Source organism: Coenobita brevimanus, chromosome 107 (genome assembly GCF_032717465.1).
Source record: "Coenobita brevimanus isolate Jiangsu-jjx chromosome 107, ASM3271746v2, whole genome shotgun sequence".
In the NCBI taxonomy this organism is placed as follows: Eukaryota; Metazoa; Arthropoda; class Malacostraca; order Decapoda; family Coenobitidae; genus Coenobita; species Coenobita brevimanus.
The window spans coordinates 22,748,562-22,772,477 of NC_137060.1; the positions used below are offsets into that span (position 1 = coordinate 22,748,562).

At 46.8% G+C, this 23,916-nt stretch overlaps 1 long non-coding RNA gene across 3 annotated transcripts; it reads right to left on the reverse strand.

The window, feature by feature from the left end:
- Positions 1–8,476: 8,476 nt before the first annotated feature.
- Positions 8,477–17,535, reverse strand: LOC145416616 (uncharacterized). 3 transcript variants are annotated; one of them, XR_013900311.1, is made up of 4 exons: positions 17,418–17,477; positions 16,956–17,098; positions 12,536–12,713; positions 8,477–9,000 (listed from the first exon to the last, which is right to left on the reverse strand). It is a non-coding gene; the product is annotated as an uncharacterized LOC145416616 (long non-coding RNA). The 3 variants fall into 3 exon arrangements; XR_013900310.1 differs by having other exon boundaries at positions 16,762–17,098; XR_013900309.1 differs by lacking the exon at positions 16,956–17,098 and having other exon boundaries at positions 17,418–17,535.
- Positions 17,536–23,916: the final 6,381 nt, after the last annotated feature.

Consider the following 23,916-nt stretch of genomic DNA (forward strand, 5'->3'; position numbering starts at 1 on the left):
CAACTTCCCATCTACTCCATATATTCTTAATACTTTCCACAATCCTTGTCTATCCACCCTGTCATATGCTTTCTCCAAATCCATGAAGGCCACATACAACTTCTTTCCCTTCTCTAGAAATTTTTCCACTAAAGATCTAAGAATGAATATCTGATCTACACAACCTCTTCCCTTCCTAAAACCTCCCTGTTCTTCTCCAACTACTCTGCTATTCTCCTAACTCTATTAATAAGTATCCTACCATATACTTTTCCTATTTCACTAAGAAGACAAATGCCCCTATGATTACCACATACTTCTTTTTCCCCTTTTCCTTTGTACAGGGGAATAATTATACCCGACTTCCAATCCTCCGGGACTCTACCATCCTCCCAAGCCAATCTGCACATTCTGCTTCAGCATTTCACCACACACTCCATCAATTCCTGGGGCTTTCCCCATTTGTACTTACTTCATTGCTACCTTCCCTGGGGGTAGGGGGTCAAGAATACTCCCCCAGTATCCCTGCTTGTCATATGAGGCGACTAAAAGGGTTGGCAGAGGGTTAGTGCCCCTCCCCGGTAAACAGCTAACTAAAAAGACGAACAAGAAGCCTCTGGGGAGGCGGTGACTCAATCGGTAGAGAGGTTGCCTGCAGTCCTTACGGACCCAGGTTCGAATCCCGGCTGGGGCAGGGAACAGTTTAAGGATTTGAATTTCATTAAATCAGGCTTTACTGATCTACCAGAAGACCCGCCGACATGTCGTAAAAATACCCCCGCTAATACCAATACACCAGTCCCGTATGAGACAGCCCTAGCATGTATTCAATATGGACAGTGGGTGTTAGCGCCGAAGTGGTGACATGTAGAGGTGTATGGTATGTAGGAGGACTGCTGGGCCTTGATAGCAGGCTGTGAAGCCTATGCCCAGAGTCGGACACATAAAAAAAAAAAAAAAAAAAAAAAAAAAAAAAAGACAACGACTGACCAAAAGATGACAGCCAAGGACCGGACAATGGACTTTGTACGGATCGTGACATGGAATGTAAGGGGTGCGAATGATGAAGTTAAAGAGAGAGAGAGATTATCTAGCTGCTTGACGGTGTGAAACTGGATGTATGTGGAGTAACTGAAACTAAATGGAGAGGAGAAAGTGTGAGAGAATGGGAGTATGGATGAGGTATATGTGCAGGAGTAGCTGAGAATGAGAGGGCAAAAGAAGGAGTGTGTACTGTTGTGAGTAAAAGATGGAAGAAGAACATAAGAGATAATGGATCAGTTGGCTCAAGGATTGTGTGGGGAAGATTGAAAGTTGGAACACAAATGTGGGCGATTGTATGCGTGTATGCGCCAACACAAGATCGTAAAAGCAGAGTGGGAGAAGAGTTTGGACAAATGTGGAAGTGTGCATGGAAAAGTTTGGAAGGAATGAGAGAGTGTTTTTGATTGGTGATATTAATGGTAAAGTAGGGAACATGAAGGTGGATGGAATAGTTGGTGAATGGGGTGTGCCTGCTGAGATAGAGGCAGAGCGTTAGTGGACATTTGTGCCTCTTCAGGCACAAAATGATCCGCAGGTATACATGGCGAGTGATGAGAAGGGTGGGTGGTGAACTGAATGAAAGGAAGGCAATGATTGATGATGAGTGAGTAGATGAAAGGATGCGAAGATGTAACAGATGGAAGAGCTTTTAGAGTTTGGGGGAGTGGACTTTCTGACCACTACTTGGTGGTGGCCAGAATCAAGATCCAAGTAAGATGGAGAAATAGAAGAAGGGAAGGACGGGAGGAAGGAGTAGTTGCAAGGAGAGTGGAAAGGTTACAAGAGGATAAGATAAAGGCAGATATAAGAGAGAAGTGGAGGAACGATTGGGTAACTATGAATTGGAGCAGATGGGGGACGTGGAAGGTGTGTGCAAGATATTCACAGAAGAAATATGTGCAGCATGTGATGTGGTGTGTGGGGTGAAGAGAAGACGGAAGGGGGTGCAAGGAACAGCATAATGGAATGAAGAGGTGAGACAGGCTGTGGCACAAAAGAAGAAAGCATACAATTAATGGATGAGAAATAGGGGAGTGGAACAAGTTGAGAGGTGGAAGAGAGAGTTATATGTAGAAAGGAAGAGAGAGGTGAAAAGATTAGTAAGAGAGAGTAAGAAGAAAGTGGATGAGGAATTTGGATGGAATCTGAGTGTAAAGTGGAGGGACTGTAGGAAAATGTTCTGGAAAGAGGTGATGAGAGTAAGACAGGGTGGCAGTGAAGTTAGTATAGGAGTGAAAGATAAAAATGGTAGATTACTAGTGGAGAAGGGAGAAAAAGTGAGCAGATGGAGAGAACACTTTAAGGAATTGTTGAACATAGAGAATGAAAGTGATGCAAGTATAAGTGGCTGGAGAATGGCTAGGAGAAGGAGGGAGGTGAGAAAACAGGAAGAAATCAGTAGGATAGAAGTTGTGGAAGCAATTAAGAAAGTCAAATTGGGGAATGCCCCAGGAATTGATGGAGTGTGTGGTGAAATGCTGAAGCATGAGAGAGAGATAGTAGTAGAATGCACGTGGAAGATGTGCAGATTGGCCTGGGAGGAAGGTAGAGTCCCGGAGGATTGGAAGTCAGGTATAATTATTCCCTTGTACAAGGGAAAAGGGGAAAAAGAAGTGTGTGGTAATCACATGGGCATTTGTCTTCCTAGTGTAATAGGAAAAGTGTATGGTAGGATACTTATTGACAGAGTTAGAGAAATAACAGAGGAATTAGTTGGAGAAGAACAGGGAGGCTTTAGGAAGGGAAGAGCTTGTGTAGATCAGATATTCATTCTTAGATCTTTAGTGGAGAAGTTTCTAGAAAGGGAAAGAAGTTGTATGCGGCCTTCACGGATTTGGAGAAAGCATATGACAGGGTGGATAGACAAGGATTGTGGAAAGTATTAAGAATATATGGAGTAGATGGGAAGTTGTTGAATGCTGTGAAGATGTATGATTGTGCTAAGGCTGCAGTTCATGTGGATGGTGAACTGAGTGAATTTTTCTCTTTGTAGGTTGGGTTGAAACAGGGATGTGTCATGTCTCCATGGTTGTTCAATCTGTACATGGATGGGGTAATAAAAGAGATACAAGGTAGGGCAGTGGATGTTGGAGTGGCCCTAGTGAGAGAGGGTAGTGTTTGGAAACTCCCTGTGCTATTGTTTGCAGATGATACTGTGTTGTTAAGTGGAGACGAAGGGGAACTGCAAGGCTTGGTGGATGAGTTTGGGAGTTTGTGTAAACAGAAGCTAAAGGTGAATGTAGGGAAGAGTAAAGTGATGGTTTTTGACAGAGGTGAAATCAGTGAATGTACAGGGAGGTTGAATGGTGAGGAAATGGAAAATGTGAGTATGTTTAAGTACTTGGGGAGTGTGATGAGTTAGGATGGAAGTTTGGGGGGTGAAGTGCTTGAAAGGGTACAACAAGGAAGAAAGGTTGCTGGTTCTTTGAAAGCAGTGATAAGAAACAGGGGAGGGAGCATGGAAGTGAAAAAGTTACTACATGACAACATTGTAATACCAACACTTAATGTATGGAAGTGAAGATTGGACGTTGTTGGAGGGATACAAGTCAAGAGTGAGAGCAGTGGAAATGAGTTATTTAAGAGGAGCCTGTGAAGTCACATGGAGAGACAGACTGTCAAATGAGGAAATAAAGAAGCGTTGTGGTGTGGATGTGAATGTGATAGGAAGCATTTGGAGGAACACACTGAGGTGGTTTGGCCATGTGGAGAGGATGGAGGGTGAGAGACTGACAAGGAGAATGTATGTGAGTGAGGTGGAGGGGGGGAGAGGGAGGAGGAGGATGAGGATGAGATGGAGGGATGGGGTGGAGAGGTATATGAGAGAGGGGGGGGTGAGTTGGGAGCAGGACAGTGAAATGGCAGGGGACAGGGCAATGTGGAGGCGATTTGTTTGTGGCCACCCCGTACGGGATTGGGGCGTTTGGCAATAGATAGATAGATAGACATTGCTTCCACAACTTCCATCCTACTGATTTCTTCCTGTCTTCTCACATCCCTCTGTCTCCCAGCCATTCCCCAGCCACTTAGACCCACATTACATCCATTCTCTATGTTCAACAATTCCTTAAAATGTTCTCTCCACCTGCTCGCTTTTTCTCCCTTCTCCCCTAGTAATCTACCATTTTTATCTTTCAATCCCCAACTAACTTCTTTGCCACCCTGTCTAACTCTCTTTACCTCTTTCCAGAACATTTTCTCACATTTCCTCCATATTACACTCAAATTCCTTCCAAATTCCTCATGCATTCTCCTCTTAATCTCTTACTAATCTTTTCACCTCTCTCTTCCTCTCTACATATAACTCTCTCTTCTGTCTCTCAACTTCTTCCACGCCTGTTTCTCATCCACTCACTATATGCTTTCTTTTGTGCCACAGCCTCTCTTACCTCTTCATTCCACCATGCTGTTCCCTGCACCCCCTTTTGTCTTCTCTTCACCCCACACACCACCTCACATGCTGCACATATTTCTTCTGTGAATATATTGCACATACCCTCCACGTCCCACATCTGCCCCAATCCATATTTACGCAATTCCTTCTCCTCTTCCCTCTTTTATTCTGCTGTTTTTCCATCCTCTTGTAACCTTTCTAAGCTCCTTGTATGAGGTACTTCCTCCTGTCCTTCCCTTCTTCTATGTCTCCATTTCATTTGTACCTTGATTCTGACCACCACCTCAGAAAGTCCAATCCCCCAACATCAATATACTTTTGCATCCATTACACACCTTCTCATCCTTTCATCCACACACACATAATCAATCATTGCCTTCCTTTCATTCAGTTCACCACCCACCCTTTTCATCACTCACCACATATACCTACGGATCATTTTGTGCCTGAAGAGGGTATTGGCTATCACCAACCCTCTCCTGTCACAAATGTCTACTAAAGCACTGCCATTCTCATCCATCTCTACAGGCACACACCCCTCACCAACTACTCCATCCACCTCCACATTCTGTACTTTTCCATTCATTTCTCCAATCAAAAACACTCCTTCATTTGTTTCAAACTTTTCCATGCACACTTCCACATTTGTCCAGAACTCTTCTCTTGCTCTGCTTGCATGATCTTGCGTTGGCACATACACGCACACACCTGCCCACATTTGTAGTCCAACTTTCAATCTTACCCAGAAAATCTTTGAGCCAACTGATCCATTCTCTCTTATACTCTCCTTCAATCTATTACTCACAACAATACACACTCCTTCTTTTGCCCTCTCATTCTCATCTACTCCTGCACATATACCCCACCCATGCTCCCATTCTCTCACGCTCTCACCTCTCCATTTAGTTTCAGTTAATACACATACGTCCTCTTTTGCACCCTCAAACACCTGGACAATCTCTCTCTCTTTTACCTCATCATTTGCACTCCTTACATTGCATGTAGCAATCCGTAACATGTCCTTTGTTCGGTCCTTAGTTGTCACCTTTTGGTCAGTCCTGGTCCCTGGCTTCTTGTTCACATTTTTAGTTAGCTGTTTTCCAGGGAGGGGCACTAACCCTCCGCCAACCCACTTGTTGTCACATGGGGAACATCTGTTGGTTGGTTATAAGGTTACCACCCAGTGTTGTAAATGATTTCCTGGTTCACAGGAAATCATTTGGCTTGCTACTCATTGTAGAGCTACCTTCAAAACAGAGTACCACTACACTAAGTGGGTGGATGATGGGTGCCCCCACCTACCAACACACACTATCCCTTGTAAATACAAATCAAATTACTGTCCTTTGGTACTAAAGAATAACTGCCATTGACATTTTGGGCGAGAGTAGAAGCATGTATGGACAAGTTTGAGAGGAGCGAGAGAATGCTATTGATTGGAGACATGAATGGCAAAGTTGGGAATGTACGAGTGGATGGAGTGGTTGGTCAGTGGGGTGTGCCAGCTGAAGTAGATGGGAATGGTAGTGCTCTGGTGGACATCTGTGCTGGTAAGGGGTTGGCAATAGCCAACACCTACTTTTGTCATAAGATGATCCACCGGTATACATGGAGAGTAATGAGGAGGATGGATGGTGAACTTGTTGAACGAAAGACAATGATAAGACTATGTGTGTGTGGATGAGCGAATGAGAAGACAAGTGTTGGATGCAAGGGTGTGGAAAGGGTGGGGGAATGGAGTCTCGGACCATCACTTAGTGATGGCCAAGGTAGAGCTGCAAAGAAAGTGGTTGAGGAGGCGAAGGGGAAGACAGGAGGAAGCAGCTCCTGTGAGAAGAGTGGAGAAATTGCAAGATAGTGAGAAGAGGACAGAGTATAAGAGCATAGTGGAAGAAAGATTGGGAAGGCATGAGCTAGAGCAGATGGAAGGGGTGGAAGACGTATGTAAGATATTCACAGAAGAGATAAGCGCAGCGTGTGAGGCGGTTTGTGAAGTGAGGAGGAGATGCAAGGGTGTGCAAGGGACAGCATGGTGGAATGATGAGGTGAAACGAGCTGTGGAACAAAAGAAGAAGGCATATGGTGAATGGTTGGCGAGTAGAGGTAGGGGAGAAGATGAGAGAGAGAAGAGAGAGGTATATGTGAGGAGGAGAAGGGAGGTTAAGAGACTGGTGAAGGAGAGTAAGAAGAAAGTGGATGAAGAGTTTGGGAGGAATCTGAGTGTGAAATGGAGGGAGAGTAAGAAATTGTTTTGGAAGAAGGTAAAGAAAGTAAGGCAGTGTGAAAGGGGAAATAGTAGGGGAGTGAAAGATAGGAATAATAGATTGTTGGTGGAGAAGAGAGAGAAATTGAGGAGATGGAAGGAGCACTTTGAGGATTTGTTGAATGTAGAGAGTGAGAGCAGTGTGAGTATAAGTGGTTGGGGAATGGCTGGGAGAAGAAGAGATGAGAGGAGGGAGGAAGAGATCAGTAGGTCGGAAGTAGTGGAAGCGATGAAGAAGATTAAGCTGGGAAAGGCCCCAGGAATTGATGGAGTGTGTGGTGAAATGCTTAGGTATGGGGGTGAGATTGTTGTGGAGTGGATATGGAAGTTGTGTAGATTGGCTTGGGATGAGGGAAGGGTTCCAGAGGACTGGAAATCAGGTATAATTGTTCCTCTGTACAAAGGAAAAGGGGAGAGAGAAGTATGTGGTAACCATAGGGGTATTTGCCTTCTTAGTGTGACTGGTAAAATATATGGTAGAATACTCATTGATAGGGTTAGGCATATGACAGAGGAGCTAGTTGGAGAAGAACAAGGGGGATTTAGGAAGGGAAAAGGGTGTGTAGATCAGATATTTGTTCTAAAGATGTTTAGTGGAGAAGTATCTAGAGAAGGGAAGGAAAGTGTACGCTGCCTTCATGGACTTGGAGAAAGCTTATGACAGAATAGATAGGAAAGGTATGTGGAAGGTATTAAGAATATATGGAGTGGAGGGGAAATTGTTGAGTGCTGTGAAGAGTATGTACGAGGGAGCTAGGGCTACGGTGCGAGTGGATGGTGAGCTGAGTGAGTTCTTTGATCTCAATGTGGGACTGAAACAGGGGTGTGTAATGTCTCCATGGCTGTTTAATATATATATGGATGGGGTCGTAAAGGAGGTACAAGGTAGGGCAGTGGATGTGGGGGTGGCCCTAATGAATGAGGGTGAGATTTGGAAGCTTCCGGTGTTGCTGTTTGCTGATGATACAGTATTGTTGAGTGAAGATGAATGGGAGTTGCAAGGTTTGGTGAATGAATTTGGGACAGTGTGTAGGAGGAGGAAGCTGAAAGTTAATGTAAACAAAAGTAAAGTTATGGTGTTTGAGAGGAATGAAGTCACAGAGTGTGCAGTGAGGTTGGATGGTGAGGATATGGAGAATGTGAGTGCATTCAAGTACTTGGGTAGTGTGATGAGTAAGGATGGAACTTTGGGAGATGAAGTACGTGAAAGGGTACAGCAGGGAAGGAAGGTTGTTGGCACACTGAAAGCAGTGATGAGAAATAGGGAGGTGAGTATGGAAGTTAAGAAGTCACTGCATGATGGTATTGTGATCCCTACCCTGACGTATGGAAGCGAGGCGTGGACCTTGCAAGAGGGGAACAAGCCAAGAGTGAGAGCAGTGGAAATGAGTTACTTGAGAGGAGCATGTGGAGTGACGTGAAGGGACAGGTTGACGAATGAAGAAGTGAAGGAACGTTGTGGGGTAGATGTGGATGTGGTTGAAAAGATTAGGAGAAATACACTGAGGTGGTTTGGACATGTGGAGAGGATGGAGAATGAAAGACTGACTAAGAGGGTGTATGTAGGTGAGGTGGAGGGAGGGAGAGGGAGGGGTAGACTGAGGATGAGGTGGAGGGATGGAGTTGAGAGGTATATGAGGGAGGGGGGGGTGAGTTGGGGGGAGGGGAGTCAAATGGTGGGTGACAGAGTGACTTGGAGGCGTTTTGTCTGCGGCCACCCTTTGCGGGATTAGGGCGTCGGGCTATAGATAGATAGATAGATAGACATTTATTAATAATACTGCAGTATTTCAGCTCATTTTAATCTTCAGATGAATCCTACAGAAATATACAACCCAATATGTTGGCTCTCACAGAATAGTTCATGCATTACTCTTAATTATATTTCTGCTGAAAATCTAATCTTCATGACATTAAGAAACACCAACTTTGGACTTACACTGGAACTTTTGCCTCCCAACAATATCTTTCTGTACCCAATCATGCTTACTTCCACTGATATCTTCCTTTCAACAGCCAGCTGGTTAAACCATCCATACCAAGTTTATTGAGAACTAGAAGGTTGGCTTGTACTTTTTAGCTTCTACAATAAGGTGGTGAGAATTCACAATATCAGCTTTAATATTCAGGTGATGGAAGGCTTGGTTTGTAAGAATGCGGTTGAAGGTATGGTGTGCAGTGATGAGTGTCTCCAGGGCTCGCTGTAGCACTAAGGTTCCAGTTCGGAAGTTGGTGAATCACTGCATCACTTCATTATTCAAACGCTCCACAGATTTCTTCCATGTAGCAGAGAATGACCGCACCAATGGCACCACTTTTTCTGTAATGAAAGCAGATAATTATACTGTACACTACTGTGATGAAAGCAGATAATTATACTGTACACTACTGTAGCCTATATGTGTTATAAACAGCATGAAAAGCCAGACAGCACTTCTGTAATAGTCAGATGCATCTCATATGTATGAACCAGGTGTGGCCAACAGTATGGACAAAAAGAAAATACTTAATTTAACTACTGTCTTGACAGGACTGTTGGGGGGATTATTACCATGACACCAAGTAGTTATGTTGGTAACAAATGAATCTGTTTACTCTGTGTTCTTGAGTACAGTAATGAAAAAATAAAAAGAAAAAATTACAATATAGTATGCTCAAACCCAGGTACAGTATATAACCGGGTTACGTTCATTAAAAAAAAAAAAAAAAAAAAAATCAATCAATCATCTATCAAATGTAGGAACTGCAGCATTTGTGTGATTGCAAGTGGTGACTGTATGTTGAAAAAAGGTGCTTCATATGGGATTGTAGTCATCATGGAAGCAAAAATGGCAGCAGTATACTGTATTAAAAAAAAGTGCAAAAATGTTACTGGATATGACTGTACAGTATAAGTGAGTGACTGCATAACAAGAAATCATATAATGAGGGGTGGGTCTTCTTAACGGTGAAATAGTTTATTTTCATTGTCTACCACCGAGAACGTGAAATATTGGCAAGTTAGAATTTAAAAACTGCCATTACAGGCGGCCCCGAAAATTCATGAGGAATATGATATAAACCCCCTTGTGAATCACTGATGTTAGTGAATGTGTGGTGTCTGTAAAAAAAGAACACACTGTAATATTATTCCCAAAGATGGGTCCGACGGTCCAACAATCCTCAGGCCTCACGAGTCTGTTAGCGTCTACTTATCAATCAATTTAACATAACTGTACTCCAGCTTGTTAACAAGAAACCAACCACACCTATGGCTCGTTAAAGGTACTGTTATTGATCAAAAGTGAGAGCGAGATGTGTAGACAGAAATCAGTTGCTACAGAGGAATGCGATGTCACTTAGCCCTGACCCTTCCAGCATTATCAAGTGCATCAACAGATTGTAAATAATCAACTGACTGCCTGTTAGTGAATCCAAACTGGCAGTGAACAATTTGCAAAGTCATGTATTTCCACTTTTAATTAATGCACAATTATTTTCCCTCACTTACTGGTGGATGCTGAATATGAATATTTAGTAAATTTAGTACTTTCTTTTTATTTGTCATGCTGTCTCCTTTGTGTTACATAATTAGTAGCTACTTAACGCAAAGGAGAGCCTGGAAAAAAAAAATTACTGTACGTAACTTACTAAACATTCATTCAGCACCCACCAATAAGTAGAGGGAAAATAAGTTTGCATTATGTAAATCATTTGTTTAAAGTACAAAGACATGAATACACAAATCTTTCATCACTGCCTTGTGCTTGTGAGTAGACTATCAGCTGACTTTGTTTACTAGCTACTGATCCACTTGGCGTGATGCATCACTTCATGATCCATGTGTGTGCATACCTAACCCACAGAATGCTTAATTTACTATTTATTCATGATGTACCGGTATTAATGATAATGCTGAAAGAGTCAGGGCTTGGTGACAGCTTGCATACATCTGTGGCTGCCTTTTCTTTGTTAGGTATAGTTTTTCATCGACTATTTATGTACTCACTCAATATCGTGCTGCTCTCAGGTGACTGCCCTTTCCTATCTTCCTTCCTCCTTTCCTTCCTTCCTTTTCTGTCTTTATTTCCTTCATTCTTTCCTCTTCCTTTTGCCTGCAGGTGACTTTACACTCCCTCTTCTGACTTTCCTTCATTCTGCCTGTGGGTGACTCTGCACTGAGTGACAAGCCAAATGGTTTCCTGTACACCAGGTAACCATTTACTATGATGAGTGGTAACCATATAACCAATTTATGGTACCTGGTGGTTTAATGGGTCATAAAGGCGCCTCAATCTGACTGAGCCGGTGAAGGTTAATATCCAATGGGTGGTTGGGGTTTATTGCTCATATAATGCCACTCGGATGAGTGAGGCTGGTCACTCATCTTAAATGTCAGGACCAACTTGCCTAGCCCCAGTCTCCTAAGCTTCTCATGGGGCAACACTGGATTGGATGATGATGATGATGATGATTTTATATTGTTTATTTATTTATTACTTCTTTTCGAGGACCAATTTGCAAATAAGCTGGGAACACGGGCGTTTGTTCTGCAGAAGTTTGGGGTTAACTGTACATGCTTCAAATTAGGATTTTCCACGATAATGAACCTTGAAAGAAAATTTTATTAAGAAGAGACGTTATATAATCTCACTGCTAATGTGGATACTGTTATTTTTCACCAGACTGAACTGCAGTTACAAAGAGTAAATCATCATCATCATCATCATCCGGACCTCCTTTCCCACCCACGGGCAGGGTGAGGAGTAGCAATGTCCAGACAGCCCAAAATTGCCCAATCCAATGGGCCACACTTCCATTCACTCATCATTCAAGCCCCCTGAATCCTGGCTCTATCGGATACGCCAAAAACATTCACCACGTTCTGTAGCTTCACATAATCATATCTGACAGAGTCAATCCAGATGCTGCCACATTAAAAAAGGGTGCCAAAAATTCCTGATCATGCACTTCTCTAAAATTCATCCAGCCAGCTCGATCTCCTGTCAGTTCTCTAGCCTCACCGACTTCCACACCTCTCTTCCTCACACATTCCTCCACCATATCTCTCCACCTTCTCCTTGGCCTACCTCGCCTCCTCCCTCCTTCGAATTCGCTCAGATATACCTTCTTCACCATTCTATTGTTATCCATTCTCTCCACATGACCATACCATCTCAGTACACTCTCTTCAATTCAGATGTCCACTGACTTCTTCACTCCGCATCTTTCACGAATCACATTATTTCGTATCCTATCCACCCTCTGAACTTCACATACATTCCTCAGCAGTCCCATCTCCACTGCTCTTACTCTTGACTTTTCATTTTCATGCCACACCATAGTCTCACATCCATATGTTAAAGTTGGCACTAACACTCCTTCATGTAAGCCTCGTGCAGCTGCAACACTCAATCCTCTGTTTCTTATCAGGGCCTTCATTGCACCAGCTACTTTTCTTCCTTGCGTCATTCTACTTTCAACTTCTTTTGCACATTTTCCTCTCTTTTCTATCACTGTACTTAGGTATTTGAACTCTCTCACCAATTCCAGTCTCTCTCCATTCACTGTTACATTGTTCTGGGAGTCACCTTCTCTCACAATAACTATAACTTTTCTCTTTTCTACGTTTACAGAGAGTAAAAATACAACGTTGGGTCTGGTTAGTACTTGGATGGGTGACTGCCTGGGAACACCAGATGCTGTTGGCATAATGTTCTCCCTACGTGTCAAGTGGGGTTGGTGGAGGATTAGTGCCCCTCCCTGTAAAACAATTAACTCTAAGCCCTTGGCCACCCCGTCTGGGATACATGGCGTCTGGCAATGAATGAATGAATGAAAAAAATACTGTAAAAAATGAATTTATATAAACCCACTTTCATAATCCTTTAGTGCCTCAGTGTTGTTGTTTGCAATAAGGTGATCAGCCTCTCTCACAAAGGTCAACATTCCTCCAAAGTGAGGAGCCAGAACCTCCTCTATGTACTCCCCCGTCCTCTGGCCCAAGAGTTCCTTTAGACGCTCTCACTCACGGCTGTCCTCACGTGTCTTCTCCTACAAATACAATAAACGACATGAGATGGTCACTTAATTACAATCTGATGTTAGTGTTTGGCTATGTGGAGAGGATGGAGGGTGAAAGACTGACGAAGAGAGTGTATGTGAGTGAGGTGGAAGGGGGAAGAGGGAGGGGGAGGCCAAGGATAAGATGGAGAGATGGGGTGGAGAGGTATATGAGAGAGGGAGGTGTGAGTTGGGAGCGGGGCAGTGAAATGGTGGGGGACAGGGCGACGTGGAGGCGATTTCTTTGTGGTTACCCCGAACGGGATTGAGGCATCTGGCAATAGATAGATAGATAGATGTTAGTGTATGTATTAGTGTATACAAAATAGTGTATAAATGTAACCCTGTGTGTACATATAACCAATGGGCGTGCATGTGACAGAATGTATGTAGAAAGCTGGTGCTGTGCTTGAGATTTTTGATGATTAAGGTCTAGGAGGCTGGGAAGTAGACAGCATGGGAGGTCAGCCAGCTAGTTCTACGGCAGGCCCCAGGCAGGGCACATCTGTAATCACCTAGTCAAGAACAAAGGGACAGAAAACCAACTGGACTCTGTTTTTTTTTTTTTTTTTTTTTTTTTATAATCCTGGTATAGTAACTTCAGCCTGCAGTCAACTGGGGTTCACACTTTTGATGAATCTAAGGTTACAACTACTAATACTAGAGCACTTGAAATGACTAACAGTGAACATTACAAAAGCTTCAATGATAAATACATGGATGCATATTTCATTTTACTTAACCCCTAGGTGCCAGGCATGGGTAGACCTATGTACGTCCCAGAACTGGGTTATTTTTAGGAAAATCGATATTCGTTTTGTTTCGTTTTTAAAGGCTCCAACATGCTTGCATGTGTCGGCCTTGGTCACCTAATGGCGGCTCTCCACGCTGCACGATCCATTGCAGCCTCCCTGTTCAGTCCCTTAACCCTAAGGTCACACTTAATGACCTTGTCCCATGTCTTTCTCGGTCTACCCCTCACAACCCCATCCCCAATATTAATACTTCTCACCTTCCTCACCCAATTATCATCCCCCATCCTCTCCACATGTCCAAACCACCTCAAGCTACCTCTCCTCATCAAAACACCAATACACTCCAGTCCCATCCTACCTCTCAACTCTTCCATTGTAAACCCAGCCCCTCCAGGCCTTGGACGCAGGGACGCACTGCACATCCACCTAATCATTGTCATTTCTGTACGTCTGAGCCGGCGAATATCTTCCTCCCTCACTGCCCAGGTCTCACTGCCATACAGCATTACACTCCTAACACATGCTGCATACAAAGACCCCTTAGCACGTAGGGAGAGCCCTCTCAATGTCAGGAGAGGCAAGAGCTCCCTGAACTTCTTCCAACCACTTCTCACCCTAGCCACAGAGCTAGCTCCAGCCCCACCTCCAGCACACAACATGTCTCCCAAATAACAAAACTCTTCCACACACTCAAGAGATTCACCTGCAAGTTCAATCCTTTCACGTCTGACAATCTCTACCTGCTCACCCTGGCACGCCGTACACATAAAATCAGCGTTATCTCGCAGTCTACTTCTGATACCACTACATCTCTTATGCACCCATTTATCACACACACCGCACAAGATGGAATTACTTCCCACGCCCTTGTGGCAAACTGCACATGGCCACTCTCCCTCGTCTTTGACAGTACCGCCACCAACCCTAGATATCATCACTTTTGTTTTATCTGTATTTACCCTTAAAACCCTTTTGCCACATACTATCTCTCCACTTTCTAAACCTTTCCTCTGCCTCCCTTTCACTCTCTGCAATCAACACCAAATCATCAGCATACAACAACTCCCACGGGAGTCCGTTTCTAAAGTCACGTGAAAGGGCTTCAAGTACCACGATAAACAACATGGGACTCAAGACTGACCCCTGATGCACACCAACATTCACGGAAAACTCATCACTCAAATCTCCATTCACGCTCACCTGGGTGTGAGCACCCACATACATGGCCATAACCACCCTAACCAGCCACTCCTCCAAGCCAAGCTTTCTCATTGCCCACTTCACCACCTCTCTAGGGACTCTGTCAAAGGCCTTTTCCAAATCAACAAAAACAAAATAAAGATCCCTTCTCCTACCAATATATTTTTCCTGAAGCTGTCGAACAATGAATATGGCATCAGTGGTCCCCCTACCTGGCATAAACCCAAACTGCATCTCATCAATATTCACTCTTTCTCTAATCATACCTTCTAAAACTCTCTCCATTACCTTCATTATCTGATCTAAAAGCTTTATACCTCTATAATTTCCTCTTTCCAGGGCATCACCCTTCCCTTTATACACATTTACAATTACACTCTTCAGCCAATCATCTGGGACAACACACTCATAAATAATCCTATTTATCAGGTCAGTGACTAAACTCACCCCTATACAGTATCACCTGAGGCCTTCAACATTTCGGCAGTCAACCCAGACACACCTGCTGCCTTGCCCACCCTCATCCTGCCTATTGCCTCACTCACAGTATCAGTATCAATCAAAGGCCAAGGGTCAGACACTGGATCTGCTGGCTCCAAACCTTCCCTGTCCCAGTCAAGCTCCTCATTCAACAACCAGTTATAATGCTCTCTCCATGCATCTTTAATATCCTCACTGTTCACCACTACCCTTCCTTCATCATTCTTCACACACTGCTCACCTATGATATCCCGATTATCCCTCTTCACCTGACCTTCCACCCTAAATAAATTTTTCCTTTCCCTATGATTTAGGTTATCAAGTAATTGTCTCTGTGACTCAGACTTTGCCCTGTATACCTCTCTTCTAGCCCTACGCTTGGCAGCCAAATATTCCTCTTTGCTATCACCCTTCTTCCATTCCCGGAAAAGCCTTCTTTTCTCCCTAATTGCAGCTTCTACACCCTCATCCCACCACCAAGTTACTTTATGTCTTGGTGGTCCTCTTGTCCAGCCGCATGTTACATCAGTAACTCTCAAGAAATTGTTCTTGAGGGCTCTGTACTGTTCATTAACGCCTCTGTCTACAGCTCCCTGTTCAGCCACCACTCTCCTCAACTCGCTATAGAAGGCATCCCTTACTACTTGGTTTTTCAGCTTCCATATTTTCCTCCTAGGTACATAAGTCCTCTTTTTCATCACTTGTTCTTTAAACACCATATCACAAATCAATAGTTTGTGCTGCTGCACACACTCCTCCCTTCCTATAACTTTAACATCCCTCACTAACCTCCTATCGGCCCTCCTAACCAGAAAATAATCTATCTGACTGCTATTTCCCCCAGACTCATACGTAATTAACCTACTGTCTCTTTTCCTAAAATATGTGTTGCACACAATCATGTCCGTTGCCTCCCCAAACTCGAGTATCCTTTCCCCTTCTGCATTCCTTAGACCATACGCACATCCCCCATGCACTCCTTCATAACCTTGTGCTGCTTCACCTACATGACTATTTAAGTCCCCTCCCAAAATCACTATCTCATCATCCCGCATGCCACCCACTACATGTATTAAATCATCCCAAAATCTATCTTTTTCTGATTCATCCAATCCTGACTGTGGAGCATATGCCGATATAATCGCAGCTATCTTTCGTCCCAACAGAATTTTCACTACCAATATCCTATCGCTTACTCTCAAAACATTCATAACATATTCCACCCATTTCTCTGCAACCATCACACCAACACCTCCACATCCGTCTGTCCCCCCCCTGCCAAAACAACTTATAGCAACAGTCCTTCCCAACAATCTTTCTGGCTGATCCACACCTGTACCGGACTTCCTGCAAACACGCCACATCCACCCACCTCCTACTGAATGCCTCAACGACTTCCCCTGCTCTTCCCCTCAAACTTCCCACATTCCATGAACCCACCCTCATCCCCATGGGTGATTTACTGTCCTCAGGCTTGCTTTGAAACTTATTTTGTTTTGTCATCTTCAGTATTAATAAAGGGGGACAGACACAGCACAGGTCCCACTCACTGCACAGTCCCAGGTCCAGGCAATGGATCTGGGACCCCTAGCCCACCAGCTTACCAGTGGCTGTGGTAGTGGCCTCAGGGCACCCTGCCAGGACAGCTGCAGGGACACCCTCCAAGAGCGTCTTGGCACTGCAACTATCTCGCCATTATACACCCACTGATAGGGCAGCCTCCTGGGGTGCTACTCCCAGGTTCGGGCCCCTCTCTATTGGGCGGAAGCGGCAGCCTGGGAACCGCAATGCCCTGTACCTTCTAGCACAGGCCCGAGCCCCATCTCGCCCTGGACCCACGATCTATGCTGGCGGAACCCCCGCCACGCCTCCCCCCAGAAGTCCGCCACTAGGTAGCGGGGGCAAAGTTTTCTGGCCGCATGCCCTTGCTGGCGCCAACCCCTGTAACGTAGTGGGAAATGTTGTGTGAAATGTAAAGTGCATATGGTGTAGTGAATAGACAGAGGAAATGTTTGGGAGAGTATGCTGGTCTACTCTCCATGTTACTGTCACACTGAAAAGGTCAGCAAAGGGGGATGTTTAGATAGCTAGTGAAACAGGAGCTCCAGCTCTCCCTATCACCAGCATTCCCATTCCCCTCGGGAGTACTACCCTGTTCGGCCCGTGCTACGGCCTCCTCCTAGATATTCCCCAAAATAATTTTTTTTTTCATTACAATTCAATCACAAATGAAAAAAAAAAAAACATAAAAAGCACGTACATAGTCTCTGTTGGCGATTTGGAGGTGGTGGTGTGGTGTGAGGGAGCAGGTGTATGGCGGCTGGGCTGAGCGTGTTCAAGTTCACGGTGGTGTGATGGCGGTGGTTGGTAGGGGTGGGCGACTGGGCGTAATCGATTATTTGTAATCGATTACTTCGATTACTCGCCAGAAAAATATTGTAATCGATTATTTTTCCAGTAATCGATTATTTTATTGAGTACCTTTGGTGGATTTTTGTCATACTTAAAATGCCCGCGACCGGACCTCCCGCCCCGCCACCCCCCACACCACCACCGGGCCACCACCACCCCACCACCCGAGGAGGAGATAACGGTCAGATTAGTGACCCGGGACAAGAGGGTCATCCGACCACCTCTGACCTGGGCCCCTTCTCCCCGCAACTACCTCAACACCAAGTGAGCCCAGACCCGCAACAAGTTATACGGCGGATTAACCCTCGACAGCAGTGGGGTGGGACTGATACGTCAGTCCCTCGTAGTCTTGTGGTGACGACCACAACTTCACCCCAACGGGACAGGAGGTCCCTAGGTGAGCCACGGGGTGTTTCCACCTACTGCCACCGCGAGCCACGAGGAAGTCCCTTCCTCTGCCGCAGTAACCCACGTGAGCCACGAGGGGCTTGTCTCCTCTGCCACAGTGAGCCACAGTGGGCGTAATACCCTCTGCCACTATCAGGACAGGAGGTCCTTTGACGAGGGAAGAGAGCCCTCAATAACAAATAGGGCAGGAGGCCCAATAGTGGATTGTACGGGGCTCACGCCCCTAGCCACTCTAAGGGTAAGAGACCCTCACACACCGCCACAAGTGGGTCCCAGTACCGATCAACCTGGTGCCACGGCAATTATAAAGACAAGAGAGAGAGTCGCCTCTGTGCTACCCTCCATAAGTGTAAGACAGACCACGGCCTCCGTGTGTCCTCTAGAGCCAGCTAACTCCTGCAGGAGTAGCCGGACACCACCCGGGGGAGTTACCCCTAAAGTGTCACCTGAACAGAGGCCTGGTCCCAGTCGGGACCTACCTCCTACCCCCGGGAAATTCTTGTCTTCCCCAGGTACCAGCGGGAGACGAGGCCGCAGCCCACACCTGACGGCGCGTTCCCCGGTAGACTTCCGCAGTCCTCGGACCCCTAGGCGAGCCCGGCAACCCGTCAACGCCGACCTCCCCTGCCGCAGACCCTACGACGTCAGGCCCGTCTGCTACACCTGTTTGGCCCCAGTCCCTAGGGCCAACACAGACAGGCCTCCCTTCACAGTGACCAGAGGAGGGCCTATAACAGGTCGAGACCCCAGGCAAGAGGATCTCCCTGCACCGTGACCAGAGGAGGACCTACAACAGGTCGAGACCCCAGGCAAGAGGGTCTCCCTGCACCGTGACCAGAGTGGGGACCTACACCTTACAGTGACAAAGTGATATCGCCCCAGAAACTCGGGCAAGAATAGTGACTTCCCCTTCCCTGTACTGATCCAGTGACAGAGTGAACCAGCGGGAATACACCAAAAAGTGTCCGTAAATACCTTCCCCTAACAAAGACTATAAGTTCTGGGTTCATCCGAACAGTGCTATCCCAAAGTCCAATCTAGAGTAGTCCCCCCCATTGTCAGTGTACGCACGGGCGAGAGTTGCCGCGCCGAGCCTAAACAGTGAACTCTAGTGCTCTACCTCCCTTGCTAACTTATAGTAATAATCCCTCCTCGGCTCATCAAGCCCAGACATCTCCATTGCCCCGACACGCTAAGACCTTCTGGACTTTGATACAAGTGAATCCCATCCACTTACGGACTCTTAACCTATTATAAAGCATAATTAAGGAGTGTGTGAATATCCCATATTACATTAACGTAACTCTGTATGTCTGTATCCTCTGTTTATAATACCATCCTATGTGATATTGTTAAGGTGTTGTAATTAATGTAATAGATGTGTTAAAGGTGGACTGCCTAGTTTTTATGTCCTGTTCCCTTGTTAGTACATTACTTCCGGTCCGGAAAAAGGACCCCGTTCAGTAGCTAGTGTCTTTAGTACAAGGAGTCGGCCTAAAAACACTCAGCATAACACTGGTGGCAAGCGGTGGTTCTGGATCCGAGTAACGCACGGGGGAACGTTAAAGGAAACCTTGCACAATGGCAGCTAAACCGCACATTCAATTACCAAAATTCAACCCAGACCAATGTGACATAGATGTTTATTTGGACATGATCAAACCCCTTTTAGACATAGGATTTGAATCAGATAAGGAGAAAATTGCAGTCACACTACCGAATCTGGGAAAAATCATCACAAATGTCGCACCCAAAATAGTCCCAGAACTGTCATGGGACCAGTTCACTCAGATAGTGAAACAGGCTTTCATGCCTTCCATGGGCAGAGTTGTCGCACTCTCACAACTCGACGCCCTCACCTATGACGGTAACCTGGATGATACTTTCACCCAGGCTCGGCGCCTCGTAACCGCTGCTTATCCCGAAGCTGAAGTACATACTCGGGACACTCATACCTTCAACGCCCTGCTGAGGATCCTCCCGAACATAGTCAGGGAACATTTCTCCATATATGATCCCTCAGGAAATATGGACCAAGACCTGCAGCTCGTCAGGCGCCTTCTCGCCGCCCGTCCCACACCACAACCTCTTCACGCAGTGACAAAGTTCCCCACAAACCACAACCTCCCACCAAAAGCCAAGCCGACGCCCCACCAGACGCCTGCAGACCCGCCCCCCACAGTACCCCGGGCTTACCCGCACAGGAAGCGCCACAACCCCAGGGAACAAGGGAACTTAATCAGTATAAACCCTTGGGAGTTCACGGCTTGCAGCCGCACCTGCCCCCTTCATGACATAAGGGAACAACTCAAGGCGAATCGGCGAAAGAACCCTCAACAAAACCGTAGAAAAGTTTCCTCCCTTGAAGACGACGCCCAGGAGGACGACATACCACCACTGCTCTACCGAGGACCGGAAGAAGACGAGCACGACGACTACCCCCATCCTCAGCAGATGGATTTTTAGGCCCGCTCCCGCACCTCCCCACGGTGGCGGGGGCCACCTCAAATACCTACAAACCCCCAGTCTACAACAAGATATGGCTGAATGGGGTCAAGACAAGATTACTGGTGGACACGGGAGCAGCCAGATCTTGTCTCTACTCCCACTTCTACTCCCGCCACATCGCAGCATTCGGCCCACTTCTCCCCACTTCAGCCAACCTCGTAGACGCCGGGGATGGCCCCCTACCCATCCGTGGGGAAACCAGGGCCTTACAAACTACCACCCACCAACGAGTCTCCACCAACCACCCATTCATCATTTTTGACTCCTCCTGCAGCCAATATGATGGTTACCTTGGCCTGGACCTGCTGCAGAAACTCCACGCGACCATTGATTGCTATCAACGTCGCCTCCACTTCGGTCCAGCCCAACCCAACCAAGCATTCACCGACAAGAAAAAAAAAAAAAGAAGAAAAAAAAAAAACACCATCACCACCCCCACACCTCCCACCCACACAACACACCACCACACGCTCCACCTCCAGCCCACCTGTTCCTGTAACCCAAGCTTACACTCCCCAAGGACCTCAGTAACTTCCCTCCCACCACCACCCCCCACTCCACCCTTGCCATCACAAAACCCCTCATTCCCTGCCACTATTGCCTCCACCATTACCATTCCACCCCACCACGAAGCATGGGTGACGCTCACCAGACCCTCAAGTACATCAGTCCTTTTTTCACCATCCATCCCCAACGGGCCCTTATCATCCTGCCTAGTCTCCCCACTTTCCTCCCTCCCAACGCCCACCAGATACGTATTGCTAATCTCGCCACAACACCTTTAACCCTGCCCCGAGGCCTCATAATCGGCGACACAGAAGAGGCAGAACCATGCCCAACACCACCCCCAATCCCCCCACCCTCCCCAACATACCACCACATCTCTCCCCTGCCCAGTCAAACAGCCTCCACCAACTACTCCTGGACTTCCAGGACTTATTCTCCGTCGGCCCCACTGATCTCGGCCATACCACCTACCTCAGCCACGAAATTCACACTACAGGACTTCCCATTCGCCAACCATCTCGCAGAAAAAATCCTAAACAACGGGCTGAAGAAGACCGGCAGGTTCAAGAAATGCTAGATGCCGGTGTCATATCAAACTCCACCAGCCCATGGTCATCACCTGTAGTACTCGTGCGGAAAAAAGACGGAACCAAGCAGTTCTGCGTCGATTACCGAAAATTAAATGACGTTACCATCAAAGACGCTACGCCACTACCCAGGATCGACGACTCCCTAGATTCACTACATGGATGCACCTGGTTCTCTACCTTAGACCTCCAATCAGGCTATTGGCAGGTTCCAGTTCACCACGACGACAAGCACAAAACCGCTTTTTCTACATCAAACGGGAAGCACTACGAATTCAACGTCCTCCCCTTTGGACTCTGCAACGCCCCTGCGACCTTCTCCCGCCTAATGGAATCAGTGCTGAGCGGACTCACCTGGGAAACCTGTTTAGCCTACCTGGATGACGTACTTGTCTTCAGCCATACCTGGGCCGACCATCTCCACCGCCTCAAACAGGTTTTCCACCGCATACGACAGGCCGGATTGAAGCTAAAACCAACCAAATGTGTGCTAGCTGAAAGATCAGTCTCCTTTCTCGGACACCTGATCAACGCAGAAGGCATCTCCCCCGACCCCGACAAGCTGCGTGCAATCGCCAACATTCCACCACCCCGCGACGTGCACGAAACCAGGGCCTTCCTAGGACTAACATCCTATTATCGGCGGTTCATGAAAGGCTTCGCGAACATCGCAAAACCCTTGCACGATCTGACAAAGAAGGGAGAACCTTTCGCCTGGACTGAACCCCGACACATCGCATTCACCACCCTCAAAGCCAAACTCACCTCCGCCCCAGTCGTCGCCTTTCTGGACTACAACCTACCATTCCGCCTGTACACGGACGTCTCCCTCCACGCAATAGGGGCAGTCCTTGCACAAGTACAGGACGGCTGCGAACACATCATCGCCTGTGCCAGCCGCACCCTCAACTCGGCGGAAAAAAATTACGCGACCACCAAACGTGAATGCCTAGGGATAATATGGTCACTGGAGTACTTCCGCTCATACATCTCAGGCACCCATGTGATCATCATCACGGACCACCAGTCCCTACAATGGTTGCGCCAGTCCAACACCACGAACGCCCAGCTCACTAGGTGGCGCGAAACCTTAGAAGAATACGATTTTGAAATATCGTACCGTCCAGGCAAGCTCCACACGAACGCCGGCGCCCTATCAAGACTACCCATTAATGCCATCACACCAGAACCCGACCTGATTAAGATGTGGCAAGACAACCAACGCCCTACCTGGATTCCGCCTCATATTTTCAGCAAGCTCCACCTGCATGGCGAACACTTGTTTGACCCTAACGGCCACATAGTCCTAAGCCCCACAGCCGCCCATGACACCATGCTCCACCTCCATGCCAACAACGGAATCCACTTGGGCACCAAGAAACTCACCCAAGTGTTCAACGACATATACTGGACACCGAACCCCACCACCATCGCCAAAACCATCGTGCAATCCTGCCGAGCCTGTGCGCTAGGAAAAGATATCACCCGCACACCAGGCCCATCCGGAAAACTTATGGCCACTAAACCTTGGCAACTGCTATCCCTTGACGTCGTCGGACCACTCACCTCCAAGGCAGGATATAAATATATTATCACCTTCGTCGACGTCTACTCAAAATTCATCATAGCTTGTCCTGCTAAAGATCACAGTGCAGTATCTGTCGCTGATGCTTTGACTCGCCACGTGTTCCCATATTTTGGCATTCCCCAGGCATTGCATTCCGACAATGCACCAGAATTCACCGGAAAAGTCTGGCAGGAATTAGCTAAAATATTCGGATTCCACATCTCCCACTCATCCCCCTACTGGCCACAAGGCAACAGCATTTGTGAAAGAAGCCATCGCTCCCTCCTAAATCAAGTCCGCACTCGCATCACACAAACAGGAAATGAAGACTGGCCTGCCCACGTCAAAATAGTTCAATGGGGCTTGAACACATGCTCGCGAGAAGACGGCATAACACCACACGAGCGAGTATTCGGGGAAACCCCGCTCCTCCTCCCGCTCCGCCACCACCTCCAGCCACCCTCCCCACCCTCCCCCACTGACCCCCTCCACCATCTCAAACGACGCCTCCACCACCTACAAGCACAACAAGACCTGACACCCGATACCATCCACACCAACCCCTACAAAACAGGACAATCCGTCGTCGTCGCCCAACTACCTACTCCTAACAAAATGGCACAACGATTCATCGGACCCTTCACCATAACTCAAGTCCCCAACCCGTATCAAGTCATCATCAATCAACACGGCCAGCAGCGCACGTATCGCAACCGCCACGTGCGACCCTTCTACCCACCCAACAATAACCACACGCCCAGCACCCCTAC